Here is a 17921-nt window from a genome sequence, read left to right as displayed (position 1 = left end):
CAAAATACCACCCCAAAGAGGTACATTTTCAGAATCAGCGCATCGAGGAGGCCCTGTATACCGATTTTTAGCCAAATCGAAAGACCCTGCCGTTTCCCGTTAAAATGTTAATTGGTCGTTAACTCGTTAACGGTGCAAAATACCACCCCAAAGAGGTACCTTTTCGGAATCAGCGCATCGAGGAGACCCTGTACACCGATTTTAAGCCAAATCGAAAGACCCCGAAAATTTTCTGCTGAAATCGATATATGCTGCTGAAATGTTAACGGATCGTTAACTCGTTAACAATGGAAAATACCACCCCAAAGTGGCACATTTTCCAAATCAGCGCATCGAGAAGGCGCTGTATACTGATTTTCATCCAAATCGAAAGACCCCGCTGTTTCCCGTTAAAATGTTAACTGGCCGTTAACTCGTTAACAGTGAAAAATACCACCCCAAAGAGGTACATTTTTCGGAATCAGCGCATCGAGGAGGACCTGTATAGTGTATACCGATTCTCAGCCAAATCGAAAGACCCCGCCGTTTCCCGTTAAAATGTTAATTGGTCGTTAGCTCGTTAACGGTGCAAAATACCACCCCAAAGAGGTTCATTTTCGGAATCAGCGCATCGAGGAGGCCCGGTATACCGATTTTCAGCCAAATTGAGAGACCCCGAAATATGCTGCTGTGAGGCTGATAACCGAAGGTTATCAATAGTTAAAACACTATTCTTTAGAATTGTGTTTTTTTTATTGAAAAACAAATCTGAGTTCCCTGATAATTTGGCAAAAGCTGCCTGAGATCAGTATATTCGTTGCTGCTGAATTGACAGACGTCTGAGTGAAGCTGAGTTGCGCCCCAAGAATGTGTCGCCTCCGTGATTGTCGGCACTGGCGGATCCAGACTTGCGTTTTGGGGGGGGGGGGGGGCCAACTCCTGCAAGTAACCAAACCTAGGGTACCCCCAAATCCTGTTTTCTCATCGGATTTAGGCCACTTATTTTTTCGTCACAGCCCTGAAACGATATTTTTTAAAACTAAAAATAAAAAAATATAGAAATGGTAGCCCACCCAACCCGAGCCTAAATATTACTTTGAAAACACTTCAAATTGCTTTTGTCGACCAATTAGCCCGCTCCGGGTCGGTGCGTGGCGCAGCCTTCGCGGGCTGGGAGGTGTCGGTTGGACCCCCTGCCGTTCGGCCCCTGATTAAGCTAGAGCTCGCGGAAAAAAAAACAGGCGTGTTGCCCGTGAGTGACGAGACGAAGCCGATGATACCCGATTTTAAGGTCCTTGGTCATTGGTTGACCTTCCAGGGCGGTGTTTCACGGTCGTGCTGACAGCCGCTGACAGCGCATTCCGCGAGCTAAGGTCAGCCTTCGGTAGTGTTGTGGGTATAGGCTTGTTGATGTCTCCATTGAAACCAAAAGTGCCATCAGCGCTGGCAGCGGCTGGCAGCGTGCCGTGAAACACCGCCCAGGTCAGGTCACAGACCCAAAAGACGGAAAAATCAGGACCTGTCAGAACCTCCTAAAGTAAGGCTGTAATACGTTTTTTTTTGTGTTGATCACAAATTTCATGTTAGTTTGGATCATAGATAATGTCTTCATGCGTTTAGACCATGTCGGGGCAGGTCAGGTCAGATCAACCAGTAGGGGTACTTATGGGCGTCCGTATAGCAGGTGTCCACTACCACTGGCAGCTACGTAACATGATACGAAGGCATCAAAACTACTTCGTAAATGTTCAAATGGCTGCAAAATGCTAAATTCAAAATCAGCTAAACGAAACTATCCTAGAAACATGTTAAACTCGGAAAAGTGCACCGAGGTCATCAAAGGTCAATGACCTGACTTGACCGTAAGGTGACATTGGCATCCGCCCTAATGCGTGGGAGCAACATCATATCACATGTTTGAGCGTTTTAAACCACGAAAAGACTATGAAAGCGCGGATAATGTGAGCCGACATACGCCGAATCGCTATTCCGGCCAAACATGGCCTCCAACATGGCCAAACATATGGTGCGTTCGGAGAGGCACATTCCACGTGGAATCCGTTGAATATTCCATGCGCGCGGAATATTTCCGGAGATTAGCCGTTCAGAGAGATACGCCTCCGAACGCGGCACGGGGAATATTCCCGGGGACGGTGAATATTCAATGCTCTCCGAACTCACGGATAGTCTCGAGAAATAGGCCACAAGTCAAAGTTCACTTGGGTCAGGGTCATGAAATTTTCAGACTTTGTCACCATGAGGGTACTAAAGTTTCGTCGCGATCGGCTTCATGATACCTTACACGATAACTTCACACGTCGATCGAGAGTTAAAGCATGGATGAAGGAGAACCAGGGGATGAAGGTTCTTTCATCCATGGTTAAAGTGTGCAATAAGAACTTCTTGGGTGAAGACAAGACCAACACTTTTATCAAGCTCACAGATTTTTAATGATACGGTATTTTCTCTCTACCTACTACGCCCTTCTCACATTCATTTTTCTTAAGTGTTTTTGGGGACAAAAAATATATGTTGTTCCCCTTTCAGGCTTGGGGGCATGACCCCGTGGCCCCCCTGGATCCGCTAGGCCGAAACTAACTAGGTCGTTTTCAAACGGTCTGATATTTCAGGTCATAGTTTGCAAACGGCCGGTGTTTTCAGGTAGTTTCATATGGCCTGACTGGGCCAGGCCGTTTGCAAACGGACCGAATTTTCATACGGCCTGTAACATATATTCAGATTTCGACATCTGTCGTAGCATCAAATGCTGATGTGGCGCACTCAAAAGCCGGAATTGGTCCTTGGATGCCGTAAGGACCCTTTTAAGAAATAAGTGACCCGACTGACCCTTAGAGATTGGCCTGAGCTGTGACCGAAATAAGTCTTTTACCGTTTCGCAGGAAGGGACAAAAAGGTCCCTCATATGCTTCTTGTACAATTACGAAACAAAACAAGTTTTTTTTTTCAACGAAAACTCAGGGAGTTTTCCTAAAAAATTTATTGCGCATATTCCGTGAATGAAAAGTTGCCGGGTCATGTCAGGTGAGGCTGCCACAGCAAGTTTGTTAACTTGACAGCTCAATCGATATTTATGCAATAAGACCTTCTCGGGTGACGATAAGACATGACGACACTTTATGAAGGAAGCTAGTAAACCCGGTAGTTTCTCCATAGGCGCGGGAACCGGGGGGAGGGGGCAGTGGTGGCAGCTTGCCCCCCCCCCCCAACTCTGGGGCCGTACGGGCGGTGCCCCCACAACTTTCAGACAGAATACCGCTCCTTTTTGCAAATGTTTTCTTTTTTGTTGAAAAAGCCAAGGGATGAAAAATAAGTGGCCTAAAACCGGCGACAAAACTATATTTGGGGGATCCTAGGTTGATCTCTATCATGGTGTGACCTCCCCCCCCGTCTAAAAGTAGTTCCCGCGCCCCTGGGTTTCTCTACGCTATTGAATCACGCTGCTGATTCTAGTAAGTATCTACTACACAACCTTCTCACATTAATTTTTCTTCGAGCGTTTTGGGGGGCCAAAAGATTGTTGGCCCCCTCTTTCAGGCTTTTTGGGCCCATGGCCCCGGTGGCCCCCTTGAATCCGCCAGTGGGGGCGGTGCCCCCACAACTTTCAAACGGAATACCGTCCTTTTTTGCAATTGTTTTCTTTTTTGTTGTTGTTGAAAAAGCCAAGGGATGAAAAATAAGTGGCCTAAAACCGGTGAGAAAACTAGATTTGGGGGGACCCTAGGTTGATCTCCATTATGGTGTGCTCCCCCAGTCTGAAAGTAGTTCCCGCGCCCCTGACTTTCTCTACGCTATTGAATCACGCTGCTGATTATGGTATCTACTACGCAACCTTCTCACATTAATTTTTCTTCAAGCGTTTTGGGGGGCCAAAAGATATGTTGGCCCCCTCTTTCAGGCTTTTGGGGGGCCATGGCCCCGGTGGCCCCCCTGGATCCGCCAGTGGGGGCGGTGCCCCCACAACTTTCAGACGGAATACCGTCCTTTTTTGCAACTGTTTCTTTTTTTGTTGAAAAAGCCAAGGGATGAAAAATAAGTGGCCTAAAACCGGTGAGAAAACTAGATTTGGGGGGGGGGGGCCCTAGGTTGATCTCTATTATGGTGTGCTCCCCCAGTCTGAAAGTAGTTCCCGCGCCCCTGACTTTCTCTACGCTATTGAATCACGCTGCTGATTGTAGTAGGTATCTACTACGCAACCTTCTCACATTAGTTGTATATGTTGTTATTCAGCTGGGACATAATTAATGTGTAAAAACGTTGTTTTGACACCAGCTATATAGTTTTATTGGGAGTTTTATTGGGAGCTTAGTTTTATTGGGAGAAAGCTCCCAATAAAACTATATAGCTGGTGTCAAAACAACGTTTTTACACACTTCTCACATTAATTTTTCTCCAAGCGTTTTGGGGGGGGCCAAAAGATATGTTGGCCCCCCCTTTCAGGCTTTTTGGGGGGGGGGCATGGCCCCGGTGGCCCCCCCCTGGATCCGCCAGTGATTGTCGGTAGCCAATATCTGTGGAGTGTGGGCAGACTTTTGGGCTGTTTTTTTTTTTTCACTGGGGTTGCAAAGTAAGACGACTGGGGTGGAAAACCGCACCACTGCACTGGGGTGGGTTTTGCGGTTGCCGGTTTGCCACCCCAGACTCTGCCAGTTAACATGTTAAAATTGAAATGGCCCTGCTTCGTCCCCCGTCCCCTTTGGTGGCGCCGCCCATGCTGAGGAGGAATGTTGATAATATATTTTTCACAAATTTACCTTATACGTTTACTTCTAACATGAAAATTTACCTGCGGCTTCTATCAGATTTACATACTCTTACTGCGCCGCTAACGTCACCACGTTTTAGCTCGTTTGTGGCGCTTACTAGTGCGTTTTTGTCATCAACGGCCATTGTTCTCTCACTTCTCAGAGCTTGAGCGAGCTTGAGGTCTCTGTCTGCCGGTGGAGGAAGGAGGAGCAGCGGTTGAAGTCCGGGGCCGGTGATTTGTGAATTTTAAGCATCTTTTACTGTAAGTATGTTACTATATTGCACTCTACCTTGTGAATCAGCGTTCCTAGCTTAGCCAATTTTATTGCGTGACTACCAGTCGTCGGCAAATAGTTCAGCCCATTGAGCCGGTGACTTATCAGGGATATAAGCTAAAATTAGAGCACTATTTTGTGATCCAGCTACATCAGTCTGGGGAGGTTTGGTCAATCGCTGTCATTTTTAGGCTTTAGCACATGCCATTTTTGGCAACTATGTGCCAAAAATGACAATGCTATCAGCTATTTTTGGCAACGATGAAGCTGATTTCACTCCTCAGCGAGGAAATCAGTTGGGGAAACTACGAGGAGCCAAACAAAAATTGGATTAGCCAATCAGCGGCTGGAGTGGGCGGGGCGATGACCATATATGGTCATAAAATCAGACAACTTCATCTTTTCAATGAATTTTAGCATTCAAATGAAAAAATAAGGCATAAGAATGTTTTTTAACCACACAAGACCTACACTCACCCGGTGCATAATTAACTGGCGGCTCTAAATCGCAGAGTTACAACGCAAGGTCAAACCGTGATTGGCAAATATGGCGGATTGAAACAGACGCGCCAAAAAATGTAAGCAGTACCGTGGTTTAAAAATGTCATTATTTTTATTATTTTGTTTATGGTTTTTCTAATTGTAGTTAAGTTATTATTTTAGAATTAAATATTTTTGTTTATTGTAATTAAATTAAATCTTTTAACAATTTTCTTTCAATAAAACCAATCCATTTATTGAATGACCAGCTGATTGTGACGCCCCGAACCTGCAGAAAAGACGTTTTCCTATCGCCATTTTCGAGTCAATGCGCCGAATTTAATCAAATCACACTAATTCCTAGTGAAAAATGGAAGCCTTTTCTCTCCAATAAGTGGACGCGATACGCAAGTACCGGCTTGTTATACCGTTTTTCACCCTTAGTAGCGGGGGCTGCATTTATGCCCATATATGGTCATCAAAAGTCCATTTATTGACCAATCCATTTTTTGACATTCGCCTCGTAGTTTCCCCAACTGAAATCACAATTTTGGGAGTGCAAGCACTATACTTTTACCGCACTGATTTTGGAAAAGAAGTGTTGCCACCTGGTGCAAGAAGAATAAATCAGCTTTAATATGGCCGTTGTTTGTATGGTAGACCAATGTTGACGTATCAGTATACCTACCCTTTTTGTGGCCTGAAGTTGAAACTTCAATTTGCAGCATCCGAAAATGATCAATATTGATTGAAAACAAAATTTTGATGAAAAAAGAATATGTTGAGTTGAAAGATGAGGCGATTTCATCCAGATGCGGTGGTTTACTTCTTGAAATTATTTTTGTTTATGATGACCGCCATGTAATGACGGATGATGCGCGGTCGTCAATTAGCAAAAATAATTTCAAGAGGTAATATAATTATTTGACAGATGTGTAAAAATGCAAGTGTCAGCAAGGCCGTTACGTCGCTCATTACGTTGTAAAAAGCACTTTAACTCCCGACGTTTCGCTGTTTACTGCTTAGTCATGGGAATGACTTAGTCTCATGACTAAGCAGTAAACAGCGAAACGTCAGGAGTTAGTGTTTTTTACAACGTAATGAGCGACGTAACGGCCTTGCTGACACTTGCATTTTTACACATTCAAGAGGTAAACCACTGCATCTGGATAAAACGACCTCCTCTCCCAACTCAACATATTATTTGTTTTCATCAACATTGTGTTTTCGATCAATATCAATCATTTTCGGATGCTTCAATTTTAAGTTCCAACTTCAGGCCACAAAACAAACTACCTACCATACAAACAACGGGCATAAAACTGGCTTCTTCTTTTTGCGCCAGGTGGCAGCACTTTTCGAAAATCAGTGCTTATCTTTCCAAAATTGTTATTTCCTCGCTGAGGAGTGAAATCGGCTTCATCATTGTCAAAAATAGCAGAATTGTTGCCATTTCTGGCACATGTGACAAAAATGGAATAGCACATGCTAAAAATGACAACAATTGACCAAACCTGCCCCTACTGACATGTTGAAGAGACCCCTAAAAGATTAATCTTTAATCAGCCCTTAAGCAGCAAAGCAATGCTTCTCAGACCAGTGGATGGTAGGACAACAGTCGGGGGAGGTTTGGTAAATTGCTGTCATTTTTACACATGCCATTTTTGGCAACCATGTGCCAATAATGACAACGCTATCAGCTATTTTTGTCCACGATGAAGCCGATTTCACTCCTCAGCGAGGAAATCACGATTTTGGAAATACAAGCACTGAATAGTTGTATGTTGGTGACCTTAAGCCCTAGTGTAAAGACAAAGACAAAGAAACCAGACTGACCTCCAGATGATGTTGAAGACGATGCTGTAGTCGACGATGATGAGGAGAAGACGACGAAGAGAAGTGTGCACACTTCTCTTCGTCGAAGAAGAAGAAGACGACGAAGAGAAGTGTGCACACTTCTCTTCGTCGTCTTCTCCTCATCATCGTCGACTACAGCATCGTCTTCAACATCATCTGGAGGTCAGTCTGGTTTCTTTGTCTTTGTCTTTACACTAGGGCTTAAGGTCACCAACATACAACTATTCAAGTAGAAACAATGCCCTACATCCAAGAGGCGTTCCGACAATTATACAAGCACTGGTTTTGGAAAAGAAGTGCTGCCACCTGGTGCAAGAAGAAGAAACCAGCTTCAATATGACTGTTGTTTGTATGGTAGTCCATCGTTGAAGTATAAAAATGACAATGATTGACCAAACCTCCCCCGACTGGTAAGGAGAGGTAACTTCGTGGAAAAATATCTTAGGGGCCGGAGAAAAATATCAATTGCGCCCGGCGAGGGCCTTTTCCATAACACGGACGGCGAGGGGAGAGGGGTTGGTACGACCCCCTGGCGATTGGCTCCTATGGCACTTAGAAATGCCAAATTTTCAGGGTAGGTGGGTCCATAGAAGATCTCGCCCCCGTGAAAATTTGGTGACCCTAAGTCAATATTTAGGGTTTTTTTGGGGGAGTATTTGGAAATTCCGACCTCGACGAGCATCTGTGGTAGAAAACCACCACTTAGGTAGGGGAAACTACTGCTGTCTGCTACCATTTGCACTGCATGTGTCGCTATAGCTGCGACATCTATGCATAATCATATACATATACCTAAGCCGCGACGCGTGTGTGCTGATTCTAGTTAGCGATTAGTTAGGGCACCAGGGTGGATCCAGACTTTCAGTTTGAGGGTGGGGGGACTCATGGTCGGCCCGATCCCCGACAGTCAAAGTTGCTGAGCAGGGGGGGGGGGGGGAGGAGGGTCCAATTGTAATGTCAGCGACGCCTGGGTAGGACTCAGGTGCAGCCGCCGTCATGGGACGGGGCCGGCCGCTACCCCGGGCCGGCCACGTCACATGCTTTCGCTTCGGACCGCTTAACCTTCGCCCCATTGGGGGGGGGGGGGGAATATGTTATCACCCTGTCGCGTTATTTGCGTGTGAATAAAGCGCCGCTTGGGGTAGCTTTTTGTACATCAATTTTGGACAATGTGTGAAATTTTTGACATCAGGTCATGTCAGGTCAGGTCACCAGGTCAAGTTAACTGACCATGCCTAAAAATGTTTGCAATCATGTCCAGCCTGGTGTTTGTCAGAAAGATTTTAAACTTGGTGGATTGCATGATGATATGGGCGCCTATAATTTGTATATCTTTGATTTTTTTATATCCGTGACCTAAGGTCAGGCCAGTGGCGTGACCTTACCATTATAAGTCAATGGAGTAAAATGAAAATGCCTGTAGATCCGTGTGTACGCATAGGAACAGTCCAAATATCTCAGAATCACAATGATTTAGACCACCCGTGACGACCAAGGTGTCTTTTTTGCTGATAGCCTCTAGAAAGGTCATCGGAGGTCATTTGAGGCTACAAACAGCTTTTTGCCAATAACTCTCGATTGGAAAGAGATAGGACGCTGGGGATGGCTTCAATGTGTTTTATTGTCGAGACGCATCGACTGATATGCGACATGACCTTTTCCCCGGTCAGGTCATGACCTTGACCTGAGGTCAAATTTTCAAGTTGACCTTTCAAGGTCAAATTATAGTTCATTCGACGCGTCTCGGCGAGAGGAACACGATTCTGGCAATAGAAATGTATTAGCTTTTTTTTTTAGTCAAAAGTTATTGTCGAAAACACTTCATAAAAACAGCTATTTTTGGAGTTTTTGCCCTCTGGAGGCTAAACCGTTGACCTGAGGTCATTTTCGATGATAACCTTATCAAAAGAAGAGTTCAAAAGCTATCGATTGCTTTTCCGTGCGTTTTTCTATCTGTCATAGTTTCTGAGATAAATGCATGTTTTCTGAAAAATATAATGACATTTGGCAAATTTTGACCTTTGATGACCTCTGGTGACCCGAATATTGCTCTAAGATGAAAAATTACCGAAATACTTTCAAACGCACGCATTGAGAGCTATCGACTGCTTCTCTTAGTTTTTGAGTTAGAGTGGGTGGTAACATATGCCCCCCCCCCACCACTAGGGCGAAGTTGGCCGAGACCGCCACTGGGGCGTGGGTTAAAAATAATATTTTCAAAAATGGCAGCTGTTGGCAAGTAGCTTGGGAGCGATTGTGGCGCATCGCGCCTTTAATTGTCCTGAGACCCCCTTATGATGTCATCAAAAGTAGAGTGACATGGGCCTGAAAGCACCAGTGAACTCAGGACGTCCTTACGCATCGAATGATGTAGGTACTTTGTTACCAATTTAAGTGAACTTCACAGTTTCTTAAAAATTAATCGTCCAGGCGGTGGCGGAATATTTTTTGCCCCCCCCCCCCCTTTTGTTTTTTCGATAGGGGAAGCTGGGGTAATGCCGGAGTTGGGGCAAAGCCGAAATTCAAGATATTTCGAAAACCGTACATCAATGCTACCTGTCTGTGATGCTCTGAAGCTTAACCCGCGCCCCGCTGGGGGGGGGGGGCAGAATCTGCCCCTCCCGTTTTTCACCAATAACTTTAAAACGCGTTACGCCAACGACGTCTAGCTTTCAGTACCTTGATATTATAAATTAAATTGATATTATACATCAATTTGACATGTTCCCTGAAAATTTGAGCGAAATCCGTCCGATTTTTCTTTAGAAAATGACGTTTTAGTGACGTCATGTTCGCCATTTTCGCCTCAAAACCGGCGAAATCTCAAACGCCGCTAACATCTTCATTTTTTAAGGAATCAAGACATAACAAAAAGGTTACCGTAAAGTGGGGCTATTTGAGACAGTGGGGCTATTTGATACAGTATTTTAAATCGCTATAAAATGAAGAGCGTTTGATTTTTAAGTAATACTAGAGGTACAGGTTTACGCGATAACTGTATGTTTTGATTTATGTTATGTTACGGGTGCATTAGTTGGGGTGATTGACTTGTATCTATATTACTATTTGTGGTGACGTAGTTTCTGTCTATTACGAAGGTCGCGACATGGTGCTACGTCAGTGTCCCAAAATGTGTTGATTTGGGTGGGAACCTACATCCAAATAAAAATCATTTTACACTCTCATCTCTAATTTTTAAGAACAATTTCCCCTCCCAATTTTACCGACAAAAAAAAAAAACATTTGCATGGATTGTCTTTTTACATCCTACATTTTACTACACTTATGCATAAATTTATGTCATTGATCCCTTTTCACTGTTTTTGGGCCTAATCTGACTGGAAATTTTCCACTCTTATCCCCCCTTTTGGAGAGGAATTTCCCCTCTGACACCCAAGTCCAAATACAATTTTGGGACACTGCCTCGCAGAGCTCGTAGACCTCGCAGCGAGGAAAATCGAAAGTTGACTCAAAATCAACTTTTGGAATGTGATGCAAGGTCGCTCGCAAGCTGAAAACATGCAGAATCGCTTGTTAGATGGTAGTGTGGGTCACTCAGCCTAGATTGTATCATTTGATTTTGAAGAAACCCGAAAATCCAAAAACTCGCAACCCGCATGCGAGGTCCAGTGTGGGGCGGCCATTAACCCGCGCCCCGCTGGGCTATTCAGCCAAACGCGCCCAGCTGGGGGGGGGGGGGGGCAGATTCTGTCCCCCCTTTCTAACTTCCGAACCGAAAGTCGTAGAAAGACTGGGAAAACGGCAATCGAAAGTTCTCAACGAGGCGGGTCTTAAGAGCCCAATTTTTTTTTGCTTAAGTTGGGCAGAGGTCAGGACAAGGTCAGGTCAAGGGTACAAAATGCAAGTTTCTACAGTATCGGCCTTGCACCGTAGTTGCCGAAGAATGGACTGAGACTGATTGCCCAAAACGTGTTCTTAGGCTATCAAGACAATATTCGTTGCACACAATATCATTCAAAGGTCAAGGTCCAGGTCAGGTCAGGTCACCAAAAACAAAATATAGAAAAGGGCATGTGCGACACATGTTTTATGGGTCATTTTATTCATAGAATTGAATAGGCACACTCAATAAGTGATATGGACCACCTCTGGATGTATTTCAGGTAGAGGTCAGGTCAAGGTCAGGTCAAGTGAGGTCAAATTTTGAAGTTGGTTGTTAAGGCCTAAAAGGGTGTCTATCTGGTGCAGTTTTTCACCGCGAATCGAATGGTGCTATTTTTGTTTCCGTACGAAGTCTAGAACTTCCAAAAAAACATTTTACAAAAAATTTGTGTGTTGTGACGTCATAAAATTTTCAATAAATCTTACGTTTTTTAACCAATTCTTCAAAAAATTGGTATGTAGGTCACATAGATTAGTTCTCTGACATATATTCCGTTTTTTTATACACTCAAAATTTTAGATTTTATAATTATTTTCCCGAAAAAGTCAGCTTTTTGAGAAAAAAAATTGGACCAAAATCCAAAATTTTCAAAAAAAAAAAAACGAGACAGCCATTTGATACGAGACAGCCATTTGATCGACAAAGTAAAATCACGTATACCGTAAGGTGGGGCTATTTGAGACAGTGCACAGTGGGAATTTTTCCGATCTAGCGCCTCTTAATTCAAAAAACCTTTTTTGGATTTTTTGGGGCTAAGAAATGTCTGAGTTTTTCATATATGGCATTGCTTTATCTGTATGTCCACAGCAAAACTAAGAAAAATGCGCCCAAAGTTCACATTCATGCGTGATTACTCAATGGGCTCAGCAAGGCCCGAAAGTATCGCTCAATTTCATTGTCCTGTCCTGTTGGTTTTGATCTTGCGAGGTCTTAAAGTTGCATATCTTCTGAAAGGCACCTTTGTTAGGAATGGAATGGCAAACAGAAAGAATGCCACAACCTTACTAAGGTCACAAAAATGCCCTTTACAAAAAAAAACCTTACAGACACCATATTGAAGGAATGATATTCTAAATAAATGTAGGAAATAAACAATGTTCTCCACACTTTTCCACTCCGAAATATATCCTATCGAATTTGCCACTTTCTCCTGCACAAGACAACGCCTAGTTTGGCTGCCGAAACTTGCCTGAACACGAAATATTCACATTAGAGTATCTTAACACCCCACTCGAGGAGCGCTAGGGCAAACAGCACGATATAGGTATGTTCCGGACAGAGGCGAATAATTTTACTTCGTGATTTATATGATGCATATTTTCTGAGACACATTCATTAGGAATAGCATGGCAAGCGTAAATTACACATAGCGTAACCTTATTAACCATCGCACTTGTGGGGAGGGGGAGGGGGAAGGGGTCGGATAAAACCCCATGGTTTTCCGCAAAGTAGTGTAGTGTAGTGTAGTGTAGTGTAGTGTAGTGTAGTGTAGTGTAGTGTAGTGTAGTGTAGTGTAGTGTAGTGTAGTGTAGTGTAGTGTAGTGTAATGTAGGAGAAGGGGTAGTGTAGGAGTAGGGGTAGTGAAGGAGTAGGGTAGTGTAGGAGTTTGGGTAGTGTAGGAGTAGGGTAGTGTAGGAGTAGGGGTAGTGTAGGAGTAGGGTAGAGTAGGAGTAGGGTAGAATAGGGGTAGGGTAGAGTAGGAGTAGGGTAGAGTAGGAGTAGGGTAGAGTAGGGTAGGCGGGCGGGCGTGCGTTGCGGGCGTTTTTTGCGGCGGTATTTGCGTTTTTTTTTGCGGTGTTTGTGTTTGGCGGCGGGCGGGCGGGCGTTGCGGGTGTTTTTGCGGTGTCTGCGTTTGGCGGCGGACGGCCGTTTTTTGCGGCGGTTTGCGGCGGGCAGCCGTTTTTTGCGGTTTGCGGCGGGCGGCCGTTTTTTTTTTGCGGCGTTTTGCGGTTGCCGGCGGCCGGCCGTTATTTGCGGTGTTGCGGTTTGCGGCGGGCGGCCGTTTTTTGCGGCGTTTCGCGGTTGGCGGCGGGCGATGCGGTTTTTTTTTTGCGGCAACGGTGCTTGCGTTTTTTGCGGTGTTTGCGTTTTGCGGCGGACGGGCGTTTTTTTGCGGCTTTTTTGCGTTTTTCTGCGGTTTTCGACGGGCGGGCGATTGTTTCTTTTTGCGAAGTTTGCGTTGGCGTTTTGCGCGTTTTGAGGTGTTTGCGTTTTGCGGCGGGCGGGCGGTTTTTCACAATTCAAGTCCCAACCTTCGGATCCGCAGTGCTGTTCGACAAGCGCTGCCCGGGCCCGCCTTACAGTTTAATTAAAAACAGCTACCCAAATCTACCCAAATAATACAGATAAAAACTAGGGTGACCCGCGTGCTCCGCAACGCGAAAGGGGTATTTTCGATCGGTGGTTGTTTGGTTGTTCTGGTGTCGGTTGGGTTATCTATCCATTTCGGTCGATTGCTTTTTGGCGGCTAAACGTTTTGGTTTGTGGAAAAAATATCCACCGCATCGAGGTGCCCGTGTCTGATAAGCATGCTTTCCACTTCAGAATCTGTCAAAAGTGCTTTATAATTTAGGCACGTAGTTTTATGACAAATTAAAGGCGTAGATAATTTTCACTAAAAATCGTTTTGCAGAGGTTTGAAACATTTATATTTTTAAGAATACTGTTGCTTGTCATGCAAACGTGATGATTGGATCTTGGAGAGAATTGAATGCTCTTTCCAATGATAGCATTTTCAATTGTCAAACGTATCAGGTTAAGCAGCAAAATCCGTGTAATTATTTAGTGGCACATTTTGGACAAATACCATGTAATTCAGCGATTTTATCCACATTGTTTTTGATCAATTAGCTTTTCACAATTTTTCCATGAGAGACGGTACATTTTTATTGCTAATAGGCGCTGTTTCAACTCATTCCGTCTGACGATCACCTGAAATTAATATAAATTCCAAAATCCGTCCAAAACGTCCATTTTTCAAAAGAAAGTGTCCTCCGCGGTGCACGTGGCGCGTGCCAACCCCTGCACCGCACACCATTCGATAGCCCGTTCGATTCTCTACACGATGCTGTTTTCCCCGTACCGGTCGGGCCCACGGTTACCGAGATATTTCACCGGGACCGGACCCGTGTCGGGCAAATTTGGCTGTTTTCGCCCGTTTTTGCCAGCCGATTAATACATGTAAAGTCTATGACGCGAATTTGCACTTTTTGGGCACGCGCCACGCGCTCGCTATCGATCCGATCGAGCTGAGACCCATCAAAGGCACGTTGTCCATCCTTGTTCTATGAGTTGCGCAAACTTCAGCGCGGTAGGTGCAACGGTGTGACCTGTAACCCGCGCTACGTAGCACAGTGTCCCAAAATTGTGTTTTGGCTTGGGTGTCAAGAGGGAAAATTCCTTTCCAAAAAGGGGATAAGAGTGGAAAATTCCCCAGTCAGATAAGGCCCAAAAAGAATGAAAAAGAGATCAATGGCAAACATTTCTATTTAATGAAGTAAAATGTAATATGTAAAATGACCAATGCAAATGCTTATTCTCAGTAAGGCTGGGAGTGGAAAATTGCTCTTAGATATTAGAGATTAGAGTGCAAAATGATATTTATTTGGATGTCGTTTCCCACCCAAATCGAAATATTTTGTGTACGGAATGTACGGCACTCTAAATTACACTGTCAGCCGACACAACGGCCTGTTACCTATAAAGAATGATTTACCTGGCCTCTTCTTATTATATCACACAATAAAATAACTTCCAGTGTACACCAAGCGTCTGTAAGCTCTTAAACGCGTGTCAGCTTTGATGAATTATGGATAAAGTTTGAGATAAAATGGCAAAACATTCATTTCGGCATTCCCCGTAGATCATTTCTCCCATTTTCGGCTTTCCCCGCAGTCTGGGGCAAAGCCGAAAAAGTCACTTCTTTGATATTTTGAGTTGGTGCGCTTAAAGGCATGCGAATTCTTCAAATGCGCCTGGTATGTTTGAAAGGCAAAAGACTGGCCTCTCGAATGACGGCAACAGGAATAGCTTATCTTGTCTACTTAGCGTGCTACGGGCGTCAGAAAAAAAGTATTCGGCGTTCCCCCAACTTCCCCTATATCTCCAGAATTGCTGCGCCGATCGTCACCAAGCATTCAGTACCCTCCCGTGAATAGCTTTTGCACATTGTGACGATTTTTTTTTCCAAAAAGTTGTGATAGGTTGGCCGCTAATGACGTCAGAGTGACGTCATTTCTGCCATTTTCGACCCCAAAAAAGGTTTCGCGAGAAGAGCTGTTAGGCCTACATCTTTAGAGATACAGAAAAATGGTTGAGACATAAAAGGTGTAGAATCAACGGGGCTACAAAACTGCTTTCTCGGATTTTTTTTATTTCCCCCCAAAATAAAGAGATTTTTTCTAAAAAATATGTTAGCCAAAAATCCAAAAAGTTTTTCGAATTTCGAAAAAATGGAATATATGTGAAAGTCCCTACCGCCTTCTATCTACATAGTACATACCAAGTTTGAGATCAATACCTCTTTTTTGGGCCAAGTTATAGTGAAAAAAACTGTTCAAAGTTGATGACGTCAAATTTTCAAACTGATTTTTTAGCAATTCTAGACCTCGTAGCGCAAAACCAAGACCACCATTAGACTCGTGAAGAGCTGCATCGAATCAATGCCTTTTTATGCAAAACTATCAACTTTGAAATTTGATCTTTTTTGACATGACCTTGACCTGACCTCCACCAGAAAGTGACCTTAACCCTACCTGATGGTCTTATAACCAACACCATTGAGTTGGAAATGAAACATTGGCCATAAAACATGCATCGCACAACACTGGCGGATCCAGGGTTTCAGCGCAGGGGGGGGGGGGGCATACCAGGTCACGGAGCCAAACCTAGGGTACCCCCAAATCCTGTTTTCTCATCGGATATAGGCCACTTATTTTTCGTCATAGCCCTGATACGATGTTTTTTTTTCTTAAAAAAAAAACAATGGTAGGCCACCTGACCCCACTGGCGGATCCAGGAGGAGGGTCTTTTTTGGGACAAACACCCCGGCAGCGCCAGAAATCGCATTGTATTGTATTGTTACGAGTGAGCGAGCGCAGCGAGCGAAGCGAGTCTTTTCAATATAACGGAAAAATCTCAGTATGAGCGGCCCGGCCCGGCCCGGCCCGGCCTGTAACGCTTTTGAGAGGCTTATATCTCAGCAACCGCTGGACCGATTGGCCTGCGGTCTGTTTTGTAGGGTAGCGCCATCCCTTCTACCCCGTAATTGACTACTTTTGATACATCTCAGTGACCGTCGTGGCACGTGCCACGTGAAAAGTCAAAGGTGTTCAAGCTATTTTGTAAAAGTAGTGATTTTGAGAGGCTCATATCTCAGCAGCATCTTGGGCGATTGACTTGCGGTAATTTTTGTAGGGTAGCAGCATCCCTTCTGCCAAAAATAGGATACTTTCGATGCATGTGGGTCACCCCCAGTGCACGTGCAAAATACAACAATAAGAGGTGTCAAATTTGTTCCCATTTTAATAACTCGGTAATTACCGGGGCGATTTCGCTGAAACTTGGCATACAGGTAGGCACCCACCAGGTAAGCATTCCCATGTGTTGCGGTTAAGGTGCTACTGCACGTGCGCACGTGCAGGGGGTGCTTCCAGATCTCGAGAACGGCTGGGCCGATTGCGCTCAAATTTGGTACACGGTTGGGGACCAGTTAATAGGGTGCCGTGCGAAAGTCAGTTTGGACCCCGTTTGCACGTGCGCACGTGCAGAATGCCGCTTCCAGAGATCTCAGGAACGGCTGGGCCGATTGCGTTCAAATTTGGTACACCGCTAGCGACCGGTTAGAAGGGTGCTTTGCGCAAGCCCGTTGGAAGTACCCTCTCGCCCTTCCGCACGTGCAGGGCTCACTATCTCGCTGGCTCGTTCTTCGTCCAAAAGGCGTTTTACTGGTATTAAACATCCGTAGAGCATCCGCGATAACCGAGGCTGAATTGCTCAGTGTCAAATGCATGCATAAAACCGAAACGAGTGGGGAGGTAGAACAAGCATTCAAAACATGCACACGAGCATCCGCGCTTAGCCCATCACATCTGCGTCGCCACCCCGCGCCAGGTGACGCTTCACTCCTCCGCATAACGGTCCAACCGGTCGTTCGGTCAGGGCCGGGGGGAGCGCGTTGTAAGCCACCGCGGCGCGGTATTTTGACCGCATGCCGTCCTACAGCAGGGTGCGCGGAGCGCCTCGTCCTGTCGCGTCCGTCGGTCACGCACATCACGACAACGACGAAACATACCCGCCAGCTCCTCGGGCTCGCCATGCCTCTGGACTTTGTGGGCCAACATCAGGGTATGATATCGGACCAGATCAGGTGCCGATAACCACCCCAGCTCCCTCTGCAGTCTGCACGTCAGATATGTGGTCAAACTTTTTCGCCCCGAGATAACCCTGGCTGAGAAATTTAGAACCTTTTGAATACTGTCAAGGTTTTTAAGGATACCGTTTCCGTAAACAGATAAGCAGTATCTAACGTGAGAGAGGACCAGGGCGGAGACGAGGGTTGACAGTTCAGATTCGGGTAGATAATGTCGCAGGTGTAAAAGGCCAGTCAGCATTCCGTTGCAGCGGCGAGTGATCAGCGAGATGTGACGGTCCATGTAAGGTAC

The 17921-nt window shown here is 45.1% G+C and overlaps 1 protein-coding gene across 2 annotated transcripts in view; it reads left to right on the top strand.

Annotated features, from left to right (window-relative positions):
• Positions 1 to 4838: 4838 nt before the first annotated feature.
• LOC122386984 (protein krasavietz-like) overlaps positions 4839 to 17921 on the top strand; it is a 123764-nt gene continuing 110681 nt past the window's right edge. The window contains exon 1 of one of the 2 annotated variants that reach the window (XM_043376761.1): positions 4839 to 5005. The gene's annotated coding sequence lies outside the window, so the exon portion shown is untranslated. The remainder of the gene's footprint in view (positions 5006 to 17921) is intronic. The other variant, XM_043376763.1, reaches the window with a different exon arrangement.

The sequence above is a fragment of the Amphibalanus amphitrite genome, unplaced genomic scaffold (assembly GCF_019059575.1).
Source record: "Amphibalanus amphitrite isolate SeventyFive unplaced genomic scaffold, NRLGWU_Aamphi_draft 000269F_arrow, whole genome shotgun sequence".
Taxonomy (NCBI): domain Eukaryota; kingdom Metazoa; phylum Arthropoda; class Thecostraca; order Balanomorpha; family Balanidae; genus Amphibalanus; species Amphibalanus amphitrite.
This window is presented reverse-complemented; position numbering and strand designations above follow the sequence as displayed.